Source organism: Lactuca virosa, chromosome 4 (assembly GCF_052849685.1).
Source record: "Lactuca virosa cultivar CGN04683 chromosome 4, Lactuca_virosa_CGN04683_v6, whole genome shotgun sequence".
In the NCBI taxonomy this organism is placed as follows: domain Eukaryota; kingdom Viridiplantae; phylum Streptophyta; class Magnoliopsida; order Asterales; family Asteraceae; genus Lactuca; species Lactuca virosa.
In genome coordinates this window covers 441,189,507-441,201,943 of record NC_136429.1, presented here as the reverse complement: position 1 = coordinate 441,201,943, position 12,437 = coordinate 441,189,507, and positions in this window count along the sequence as shown.

Genomic DNA, 12,437 nt, shown 5'->3' with positions numbered 1-12,437 from the left:
TCGAAGATATGCTGTCAGGGGGTCCAACTCGTCGAGTGCATGAACCAACTCGGCGAGTTGGATCGTTTTGAACACTTTTAAGGCATGGACTCGTTGAGTCCCTTTATGGACTCGGCAAGTCTAGTGTTCAGACAGCAAAAAAACTTCGATTTTTAAGCAGATTTTGCAAGTATAACAAGAAAACAAGCCTAGGCTCTGATACCACTGATGGGTTTTGAGCATTTTAACACTCCTAAGTGTACATGCAACCCTAAATACCTTAGATCTATGTTTTCTCTATTATACATGCAAATATGAACTTTCCAAGGTATTACCCTATCTAGCATACAATACTTGATACTTGGGTAATCAAATGGATAGAATACATACCTTTGTTTGATGTAGCTTGTCGTCATGAAGCTTGAGTGCCTAGTGCCCTAAGTGTGACACCTTAAATGGTTCACACAACATCAAGTGCACATGGAATGACTTGAGATAAATGGAACACTCCTTGAAATCGTCTAGCCCTCATATTCACACACTAGTGCACGATTTCTTGAGCCATGGGAATCTTTTATATGGTGGCTATTAGGGTTACACCATGTAACTCATAACTTTACCCATTCCTTATGCTCCATGGATTTTAACCTCCATGGAGTATCCATGGGTCACCCCATGGACTTAGTCCAACATAAGGAATCTTGGATCACAAGCCCACATATATAAGAATGAATGATTTACACAATCAAACCATATATTTAATTAGTCTCCTTTTGATCACTTAATTAATTCCAAATTAATTCTTCATCAATACTAATTAAATAACCTTATTAATATATTACAACTTATAATATATTAACAAACCTTAAGTGTTATTTCTCTCATTATAGTCTATCCAAATGCATGATGCCATGCAACCCAAATGGACCATGCCGGGTCGGGTCAAGTCTTACCAATTATAGTTATGGACTTAGACATTAATCCAACAGGGTCTTGGACTGCTTCGCCTTGACCCAAGGTTAGGACCCTTCCTGATCCTTCTGGTCCTTGATTGTTAGCCTTGGGGAAATTGCGCCTGAAGTGACCGGTTCCTACACACCTATAGCAGGTGTGACTGGTCTCATCATTGGTGTTGTTGTTAAGGTTGTTGCGATTGTTGTTGTTTTTGTTTGCCTGGCGATTCTGTCGTGGATAAGTTCTACAATATTTGGTGGTGTGACTCTTTCGGTTTCATTTCTTACAATGCGGCTCCAGACAGGCTCCCTTATGATGAAAATTGCATTGGTTGCATTTTGGAAGACTTCCAGCATATGCTCTCGCTGGTGTTGATGTTGTAGGGGTCATGGTCACATGGACAGCAACAACATGTTGCTTCTTCGAGAACCCTTGAGTGGGCTGCCCCTTTCTCTTACTTCCAGACTTCCGCTTCCTGTTCTTAAGCTTGGGGTTTGAAGTGCCTTGATAAGCTGTCACTTGTTGGTTTCTGTGCTCGTTCCTACGACCGGAGTTGTCAATGCTATTTCCACCTCTATTGGTGTTGTTTGCGTTGAGTTGTGCCATAGCAGCGGTTACTGCCGCTGTTACAGCAGCTTGGAAGGTAGCAGAGTCCATATGCAGGAGTGGTGTCTCGTGGGTGTGCTTGTTATTTCTGTGGGATGACATTTTCCTGCTGCATGATGATAAGCCAGATCGTAAGTAGTGATCGTCATTCCTGGTTGTACTCTATAAATTTCGCGTCTTGTCGTATGATTCTCATTGTTTCCATCTACATCCCTATGATGTATTTACGGTAGTAGGTAATCACCAATTTGGCACGATTGTTACGTCTATCCTTAGAGTATATGGGTTGTTTTTGGTTCCGAGATCCTTAAGTATCTAGCGGTTTCGAGGGTTCGGTTGTGCATATAATTGAATTTCTGTAATAACATGAAATAAAGATATCACATAATTGTTTCATTGGTAAGTATCGTCTTAGGACTCGAAAGATAGTCATATCGGATAGTAGGGGGGAAAAGAAAAGGCTGATCCTAATCGTGGCGGAAAGTGTCTGGTGGTGGTTTTGATAAAGTGGATGCACCTCGGAGATGAGCTACCTTTCGCTCGGTATCTCGTAGTCGTACCTCCCAAACTAACTGTCTTGCTCGGGAGTCTCCGTTCACTTCCTGTGTTTGTCTCTCATCTCTCTCAATAGCAACCGCATTTGGTCCGTTTGATTTGGGGTGTCCTGAGTTTGGTTGCCAACGTCTTGGGTGCGTCGGACCATGACTGGAAGGGCCCGGTCATCTGGTCCTCCATGACTAAGATCGAAGAGACCTTGGTTCCTACCATAGTCTGGTCGTATCCCCTGCTGGTGACTCCATCTCCAAATATCGTGTGCCCATGGGGCGTGGGGCCATCGGGGCCCATACGATAAGCCGGTACTCTGGCTCTGTATGGAGGATTGGTGACATCGGATTCTGCATCCGAGTCATCATCATCATCGCCCTCGAGCTCTTCCTCTTCGAGGTTCACTACTGGCTCGGCGGGTTCATCTGTAAGTTCTACTTCATGTTCCTCCTCTGGTTCTTCCTTTGAGTCTTCTGCTGGGTCAAGCCACCCTGCATTCCCCTGACTAGGGAAACAGGGGTCTCCTGGCTAATGATGTCCGTCTATAGTGTATTGCACGAAGGGGTATATGTCACACCCCGCTAAAGCGGAAACGCAAGGTATGACAGCGACAAAGGTTTCATTGCAAAAGATAAGGATACATCACCATAGCAATATTAAAAAGTTTACAACCCATAGCTTAAACAAAACAAAGTACAAGTTTTCCAAAATGACATTGTTCAAAATATATAACTTCATAAAATAACTTCCACACGATGCAGCATGCTCTATGATGATGAATCTCTATATCCACTTACTAATTATTTCCTGAAAAAGCATGTAAAACGAGCGTCAACTATGAAAATAGTTGGTGAGTTCACAAGTATATAAAATCGTGCTTGAAATAAGGCTTTTCGTAATTACAAGTACAATGCTTTAATGATAAACCAAGTTGATTGCTATTAATGAATACAAGTTTATTGCTATAACGAGAAACGAGTTTGTATGTGTATGAGCAAACAATGAGTCTCAACCAAACCTATGACTGAAGCCCTATCGAGATCTATGCTTATCGTTCCATAGATGAATATGGTATCATGCAATCCAGCGATTCGGGCGAGTGAGGAGTTGTCAATTCCTAATAGCGCTATCCATAATGACCATTGGCTCAAAGAGTTAATGGTTAGAGATACGGGAAGGGCCTTAGTACGATACGTTCTCATGTTCCGTGTTGCATAGACATACATAAAGAAACATAGCAATACAATAGCAATCATGTTTGATACAATTCAATTTAAATACAACATGCAAATAATAGTTTTTCTGGACATGCTTTTCCACCCCAAAACATAAAAACTGAAAATAGGGGAGTGCGTGAATACTCACAATGTTTCGAGAAGATACAAGTAATGCTTCGGAATGCACCAACGTCTTACTACCGGGATCCTACGACATCAAACACACGCTAGTGAGTTTCCATGTCGAATCTAATGCTAATATACTAAATCCTACATATAGTGAAATGCCAATTTACATTTTAGTATTTGATTTTGTATCAATTGGTTACACTTTTTCTGAATAATACAATTCTACAAATCGTGCGATTAATTACAACATTGGAATATAAATTTTCCAAATTTAAATCCTTATTACAACATAAATTCACGAAAAATAGCATTCAAAGGATAAAAATTCTCAAACTTTTTATTTAACTGTTATTACACAATATTAAGCTGGGAAAAAATATAAAAATGGATTTCCAAGCTGTTTAATTATATTTTATGATTTTTGAGCCTTTATTTCAATAAAAATTGAAATAGATAGAAAACAGTTTCCAAAATTACCCAAACTTTTTATTTAGCTGTTATTATACATAACTAGGCTGGGAAAAATATAAAACATATTTTTCAGTGGGTATTTCTATTTTTCCTTGTTTTATTCCTCTAAATAATCATTAATTGAAGAATAAATATTAAACAGTTAAAATAAATTACCAAAAATTTTTGTAACATCATTTACAGTACAATTAACCTGGGAAAAATGCCAAAAGTGGTTTTCATATTGTCAAATCTGGTTTTGGGTATTTATGTGTATTTAAGTGTGATTAGCTTTGGAAATTAAGGGAAAAATAGTTTACAGTGGAGAAAAATCCTCAAAATTTTTATGTAACCTCCTACTGTTCAACATGATGTTCGGGTAAATTTTCATGAATTTTGGATAATCAGAACTATTTTTCCTATTTTTAGACCATTATAATTACCAAAAATTGGGAAAAATAGCAAGGCATGATGAAAAATGTTGAAATTATTTTTCTGAGTCACCCATCACAGGTAAGGTATGCGAAAATTGTTAGGTACAATTTTCTCACTCTCTAAAGTGGTTTTGTGATTTATTATACCCAAACAAAAAGAAAATCAGAAATCATATCAAACAGCAACAAAAACTGATGAAATTTAGTGAGGGGTCATTATTCACCATAAGGGTCATCCATGAATTTATTCCGGATTTTTTGACCTCTGGAAGTATTTTAGGTGATTTATGCCCTTGGTTTCTAGCAATAATTTTAACAAATCAAAGAAATAATAAAAGTTTTTGGTATTTTACAGATTATCACATGCATGTGAGGGCTTTCAAAAGGAAAAATATCCAGAATTTATTCAGAAGGGAAATAGGGGTATTGAACCCAAACAAGTTAAGAAAAGTAGCATGCAATGATGCATGAGGTGTAAAGGTGGCTAAAGTTCAAGAAGTTGTGTAGCCCAATCAGTAGGGTTTTAAGCCACGAAATTTTAACCATCATTCACTGGATATGTTAAGTTTCCAAGGTATTTTTCCCCAGATTTATGGTTGGGTTTAAAGCCATTGTTCATGCAAGACAAAAATGGTAATCATAGAAAAAGAGCTGTTTGCGCAACCATTTTGTAAAAATTGCCAAAAATCGGATATTTAATATTTTACAGTGAGACCAGCTGGGTTTGAAAATCAACCCATGGAACTATCCAGCACAAAAATAATATCGGGATTTGGTTAAGAAATGACCGAGTTATGGCCGTTCAAAGTTGAACAAAGTATTCTGGCAGATTGCATGTTTGCTTGAGTGCATTTTTAGGACATTTAACAAGAACACCATGCATGCCTTTGTTAAGGTCCGATTTCTAGCACATGCATGGAGTGAATGAGCATCCAAGATGTACTATAAATGTTGTAAATGCTTTTAATCATGCAAGAACACCAAAGAAATGGAGAAGAAGATGTAACACTAGTTTTTGAAGTTATATGAACATGCATGCATCATTTTCACTCCTTGCATGGGTTTGATCCCGATTTTCACCATTTCAAACACATGCATTGTGTTATGGTGAGAATCTACAAACCACAAGGGGAAAATAAAGATTTCTAGCCATGGAAAGGCATAGAATCCGAAAAAGAAGAGAAAACTAAGAAGATGAAGAAGTAGAACTTGAAACCATAGAAGAAGATGTTGTTGTTTACCTTGGTTTTGATCTTGAAGGAAGTAAGAGCACTCCAAGCCTCCAAATTTTCGAAACTATGGCTGAGAATGAGAGGATTTTCGTGGGTTAGAGAGAGAGAGGAGAGCTTGTGAGTGGAAGTGAAGAAAGAGTGAAGAGAGTGAAGAGAGAAGAGGTGGAGTGGGGGAATGAGCCTAATGATGGAGTTTTTGGGAAGAGAGAGCATGGGGAGAGGGGAGATGGCCAGCCATTGAGTGGGTTAGGCCTCCTCTCTCCTAATTTCAAATTTTATAAAACTCCCTCCAACATTTTTATAAAAACCCTAACTTTTATAAAAATATTTCTTAAGCAAATTTGATTTATTTAAAAATCTTGTTTTTAACTAATAAATTATGATTAATATTTGATAATTTAATTTCTATTTTATTGAACATAATTCATCATTTGATTAATAAAAATTTGATATTAGAGAGTTTTTAGCCAAATTTTATAAAGTTTTTAAGCTTTATAATTTACAAATTTGGATTTTTAACTCTTTTAGGGTTTTGGAATATTGCTTGATATTTATCATCATAATGAAGTATAATTAGAATACTTTAATTTATTTTTAGGGTTTTACACCCTTTTTCCAATTATAACAAAGCTTGAAAGTTTCATTCAATTTATCGCATTGGCATTTCCTATTGTAGTTGAGCAACTTACTAGAATTGTAAGTGTCAAGTATATCAGTCCTAGATCTTAGTTGGATCCTAGTTTATGCAAGACTTTGACCTAATCTATACTACTAGGTCATGGTATGTTGTGCATGAATGGTTTTTATAAAGATGCATGAGTCCGAGAATGACCTGAATTTGACAGTTGTCACAGTATCCCCCACTTAAAAAGAATTTCGTCCCGAAATTCATTCTATGTCATCACTTGTCGTCGCAAAGGAAAAGTTGTGGATACTTTTCCTTCATGAAGTCCTCGCGCTCCCAAGTGTATTCCGGTCCGCGTTTTGAGTTCCAACGAACTTTCACTATCGGGATCTTACTCCGCTTAAGTTGTTTAACTTCCCTGTCAAGGATTTCTATCGGTTCCTCAACAAAGTTTAGCTTATCATTGATCTTGATTTCCTCCAGGGGTACTATCAATGCTTCATCGGCTAGACATTTCTTAAGATTGGAGACGTGGAACGTGTCATGAATGGCGCTTAACTCTTGTGGTAATCGGAGTTTATATGCCACCGGACCAATCCTTTCAATGATCTCGAAGGGTCCAACATATCTTGGGCTTAGTTTTCCTTTCTTACCAAAACGTACAAGCCCTTTCCAAGGCGACACCTTTAGAAGTACCTTGTCTCCAACTTGGAATTCTAATGGTTTTCGACGATTATCCGCATAACTTTTCTGACGATCTCTGGCGGCTTTAAGCCTATCTTTGATGATAGCAATCTTGTCAGTTGTTTCCTGGATAAGGTCGAGTCTAGTCAATTGTCTGTCTCCGATTTCTGTCCAACACAATGGAGAACGACACTTGCGTCCATACAATGCTTCGTATGGGGCACATTGGATACTCGTGTGGTAACTGTTATTGTAGGAAAACTCAATTAGAGGCAAATGAGTATCCCAATTTCCTTTGAACTCAATGACACACGCTCGAAGCATGTCTTCCAATGTTTGTATTGTTCTCTCCGTCTGCCCATCTGTCTGAGGGTGGTAAGCTGTGCTCAAATCTATCTTGGTTCCTAGTGCCTTCTGTAGCATCCACCAAAATCGTGATGTAAAACGACTATCTCTATCAGAAATGATAGATAGGGGTACACCATGCAGAGAAACAATTTTGTCGATGTAGATTTGGGCCAATTTTTCCATCTTGAAATCTTCCCGAATGGGGAGAAAATGAGCAGATTTTGTCAGTCGATCTACTATGACCCAAATTGAGTCGTGACCTTTAGCAGTTCTAGGAAGTTTGGTAACAAAATCCATAGATATTTGCTCCCATTTCCATTGGGGAATTTCAGGCTGTTGCAACAAGCCGGATGGTTTTTGATGTTCAGCTTTGACTATTGAGCATGTCAAACACTTCCCGACATACAAGGCAATATCCTTTTTCATTCCGGGCCACCAATAGTACCCTTTAAGATCCTTGTACATCTTATCCGCTCCAGGGTGGATTGAGTATTTGGATCGATGAGACTCCTCTAGTACCATGTCTCTCAGATTGTTAACCCTTGGAATCCAGACCCTGTCCTTAAAATAACGAACTCCATCAGGTTTGGTTTCAAATCTCACTTCCAAACCATGTAAGGTCTCGCCTGGAAGGTTTTCCTTGAATAAAGCTTTCTCCTGGGCATCAATGATTTGAGATTTCAAGCTTGTCTGAATCACCATTCCCAAAGCTCTCACACGGGAAGGTTTCACTCTTTCTTTTCTACTCAGAGCGTCGGCTACTACGTTAGCCTTCCCTGGGTGATAACGTATCTCACAATCATAATCACTAAACAACTCTACCCATCTCCTTTGCCGCATGTTTAACATTTTCTGATCTAGGATGTGCTGAAGGCTTTTGTGATCGGTATAAATGGTGCACTTGGTTCCGTACAAATAATGCCTCCATATTTTAAGAGCGAAAACTATTGCTCCTAGTTCTAGATCATGGGTGGTATAATTCTTCTCATGCGGTTTGAGTTGTCTAGAAGCATACGCAATGACCTTATCTTTTTGCATTAACACACATCCTAATCCTTGATGAGACGCATCACAATACACCACAAAGTTCTCTGATCCCTCTGGTAAAGCCAGAATTGGTGCATTGCACAACTTGTTTTTCAGGATTTGAAACGCCTCTTCGTGTTTCTCTTCCCATAGAAAATTTCTGTCTTTTTGGGTCAAAGATGCTAATGGTTGAGCAATACTAGAGAAATTCTCAATGAAGCGTCTGTAGTACCCAGCTAATCCTAGGAACTGTCGTATTTCTGTCGGGGTTTTGGGGGCTTCCCATTTCTTGATTGCCTCTATCTTAGCTGGATCTACATGAATTCCTCTTTCACCGATCACATGTCCAAGGAAATGTACTTCCCGAATCCAAAATTCACACTTAGTGAACTTTGCATACAATTTCTGCTCCTTCAACAGCTCCAACACTAGCTTCAGATGTCTCTCATGATCTTCTTTGGTTTGCGAGTAAACAAGTATGTCATCGATAAACACAATTACAAACTTGTCTAGGTATGGTCTACAGACCCTATTCATCAAATCCATGAAAACAGCGGGCGCGTTCGTTAGTCCAAAAGGCATGACTAAGAACTTATAATGTCCATAAGGGGTTCTAAATGCTGTTTTGTGAATGTCTCCTTCGTGAACTCTTAGTTGATGGTATCCTGATCGGAGGTCGATCTTTGAGAAGTATGAAGCGCCCTGCAACTGATCGAACAAGTCATCTATTCGAGGGAGAGGATATCGATTCTTGATTGTCAACTTGTTCAGTTCTCTATAATCAATACACATTCGGAATGACCCGTCCTTCTTTTTGACGAATAACACTGGGGCTCCCCAAGGTGAAGAGCTTGGTCGAATAAACCCTTTGTCTAGAAGTTCTTGAAGTTGTCCGGACAGTTCTTGCATCTCGGATGGCGCAAGGCGATATGGTGCTTTTGCTACCGGTGCCGCTCCGGGAATTAAGTCTATCCGAAATTCGACCTGTCTGTGAGGGGGTAGACCGGGTAATTCCTCCGGAAACACTTCGGGATAGTTTCGAACCACTGGGATCTCCTTGAGTTGCTTAGCTTCAGCTTCTCTTTCTATCACGTGGGCCATGAATGCAATACAATTCTTCTTCAGGTACTTGTGAATCTTCATGCTCGATACAATGTTTAAACTTCTCCCTGGCTTCTCACCGTGTATGATAAGGGTTTCTCCATTAGGGAGAGGTATCCTAATGACTTTCTCGTAACAACCAATGTCCGCTCTATTCTTGGATAACCAATCAATTCCTACTATTACATCAAAACTACCTAGCTCGATAGGAATTAGGTCAATGCTAAAGAGTTTATCAACTAAATTCAGAGTACAGCCAGGAATTATTTCATTAGTCCTAATTTCATGCCCATCAGCAAGTTCAATAGCATAAGCATTCCTCATCTTTTTCGATTTCAAGCCAATTAACGGGCTAAATGCTAAAGAAACAAAACTCCTATCTGCTCCCGCATCAAATATTACCGATGCAAAATGGTTGTTCAGGAGAAACGTACCTGTTATCACTTCAGGGTTCTGACGAGCTTCTTCTGCACCAATCACAAAGGCTACACCTCTTGGCCGTCCAACTTGATTTCCTTGGAAGTTTTGCCTGGCTTGGCCTTGTCCATTGTTACTAGGCCCTTTGTTCAGTTTGGGACATGCTCTACGGAAATGATCAATACTTCCGTACTCGTAACATGCCCTTTTTCCTTCCTTATTCAGCTTACAATACTTCGAGAAATGGCCTGATTGCTTACAGTTTTGGCACACTGGGCACGCTCCCTTATGATGAAAGTTACACTTATTGCACTTCGGAAGCGGTCCTGAGTACTGCTTTCTCTCCTGCACTTCCTGTTCTTGAGTTTTCACTGGTTCTTGCTCCTGGGCTCTTACCATAAAGTTTCTTGAGACTTTCTGCTTCCTCCCTGACTTGCCTCCATACTTCTTCTCTCCCTGTTCTACTGGCTTCCTCTTGCTACTAGAGTTTTCCTTTGTCGATGTCCCCATCCTTATCACATCATTGTTTAGTCGGTTTGCCAGGCTTACTGCACTCTGAATAGTAGTTGGGTTTGCTGAGGTAACCATTCCCTGAATCTCTGGTGCCAGACCCCAGATGTAACGATCTATCTGTTTCTCCTCAGGAGTAACCATGTGAGGTACCAGTTTTGCTAGTTCATGAAATCGGACTGTATACTTCTCTATCTGTGTTCCAACCATAGAATGGTTCCAGAATTCAGATTCAAGCTTTTGAAGTTCATCCTTGGGACAATACTCCTCTATCAGCAGCTTCTTTAGGTCTTCCCAAGTTAGCTGATATGCCGCTGTACGGCCTCGGGTTTGCACTAGAGTATTCCACCAGGTCAATGCCCTATCCTGAAGTAAACAAGTTGCATACTCCACTTTGTTGCGTTCGAGACATTTGCTAATGTGAAGGACCGACTCCATACTGTCAATCCATTTCAGCAACCCGGCCGCACCTTCCTTTCCATGGAATTCCTTAGGTTTACAGGCCATAAAGGACTTGTAGTTGCATTCTCTTTCATTGTTTCCCCGATTTCCTCCACTACTTCCTTGGTTAGCATTAAGTCCTGCAGTTACTTGAGTAACAATGTTTGGGATTGCTGCCATGAGTTGTTGTGCTACCACTTGAGCAACATCGGGTGTTTCGTTCTGTGGGCGCCCGCGATTAGGCCTTCCTGACATGGTTCTATGACACAAGAGTAGAAATACATATAAATACATGAAATAATGTATATTATTTAGTTCACTACTATTTTGGAAACCATACGTGTTGTCAAATAAAGGGGTTGCATTAATACCATGCATATAGATTTGAGAAAGAAAAGAAAAGAAAAATCTCTTTATTCGACCATTTCCCAATTAAATTCTAGGGTTTGACCTCATAGTAAAAGTTTTCAAACATAAAATAAAATTCTTCATTACCATTTGAAATTATCTTAAAACCAAACCAATACATCAATCCCAAAATAAAGTTTTAAATGTCTTTCCCAAAAGACACCCAACATGGGTTTTCATTTCATGACAAAATAAAATAAAATACTGAAATCAGAACCAAACACTAATCGCTATCCCAACAAGAATCATCAGCACCACAATCAGTAATAGCCCAACAAGCACATAATATGCGGTCATCGCATGACCTGCCACTCGTCTAGCAGCACTAGCAGTGTCAGCAGTCTCCATCGAATGCTGAAACAGGATTTCCATCCCTGTCAAGACTTCATCCAAAACTTCCTGATGCCCAGCTATCACAGCGAGACTGTGACGTAGGCCCGCTGCCAGTGACTGCAATCTCTGTGACTCCTCCGGGGTCATACCTGGCTGCCTGACAGGTATCCCTATGACTCGCGGCGGTGAGAGTGCTCTCGGTCCTGCAACGCTGGGTCCTACCCCGCTAGGTCCTGCCGTGCCAAGTCCTGCTGTGCTGGTGGCTATCCTTCCTGGAATAGGAACACTCTTCCTCGCCGTCCTCCGAATACGAAGCCCATAAAGTGGTGGCTGTGGCAACACCGATGAAGGCGATGCCTCGCGTCGTTGACTCGGGGCGTTGTCATTGCTGATCTCCACCGAGTTTCCTGTATCTTCCGTATCCTCCGATGGGTCTTCTTCTACCGAGGCGGGGGGGTTACGTCGAGGGATAACAGTGACGTAGCCGGACTCATCGGCTGAGGCGGTAGCGCGGGAAGATGACGATGTTGACATAGGGGACTGAGACATAGATTCAATGAGATATGAAATAAATGACAATGCATGCCTATAATATGCAATGCTTACACACACCAAAAATTAACCTTTTTGAATTTTTGAAATAAAGTTTTCTCAAAAATTTTGTTGAACATATTCCCATTATAATTAGCTCAAGCTTTGTATAAATCTTTCCTTAATTAAACATAGGTGATCAGGCTATGTTTAATCGAGGTCCAATGATACAACTCCCGACCTAATTATACTATTAATATGTTTGATGTAAAAAGAATCTCTTTGTAAGTTTTAGTTATAGGTTGTGTTTTCTTAAAGGAAAACTGATGTTCTCTATAACTTTAGCTCTGATACCACTTCTGTCACACCCCGCTAAAGCGGAAACGCAAGGTATGACAGCGACAAAGGTTTCATTGCAAAAGATAAGGATACATCACCATAGCAATATTAAAAAGTTTACAACCCA